Raw genomic sequence first — 270 nt, 5'->3', positions numbered from 1 at the left:
GCATATGGATGAAATGTTCTGAGGGTTTCTCCTTATCTATACTTACCTCTGGGTTTGTTTTTTTTAAACAAAAAAAAAAAAACAAAACAAAACAACCAAATGCCAAAAATTCTCTAATTTTAGTTTTTTTTGAGGTCTAAAGAAGAACCCACAGCCCCGTCAGCTGCTTGGCTGGGGATGTGTTTGGGTTTGGAGCTGCAAGCAGAGATGGACCCCAACGTCCTCCCAGCATCATGTGTCCCTCCCTGATCCCTGGCCGCTGTCACCGGA

The sequence above is a fragment of the Antrostomus carolinensis genome, unplaced genomic scaffold (genome assembly GCF_000700745.2).
Source record: "Antrostomus carolinensis isolate BGI_N321 unplaced genomic scaffold, ASM70074v2 scaffold28929, whole genome shotgun sequence".
In the NCBI taxonomy this organism is placed as follows: Eukaryota; Metazoa; Chordata; class Aves; order Caprimulgiformes; family Caprimulgidae; genus Antrostomus; species Antrostomus carolinensis.
This window is presented reverse-complemented; position numbering follows the sequence as displayed.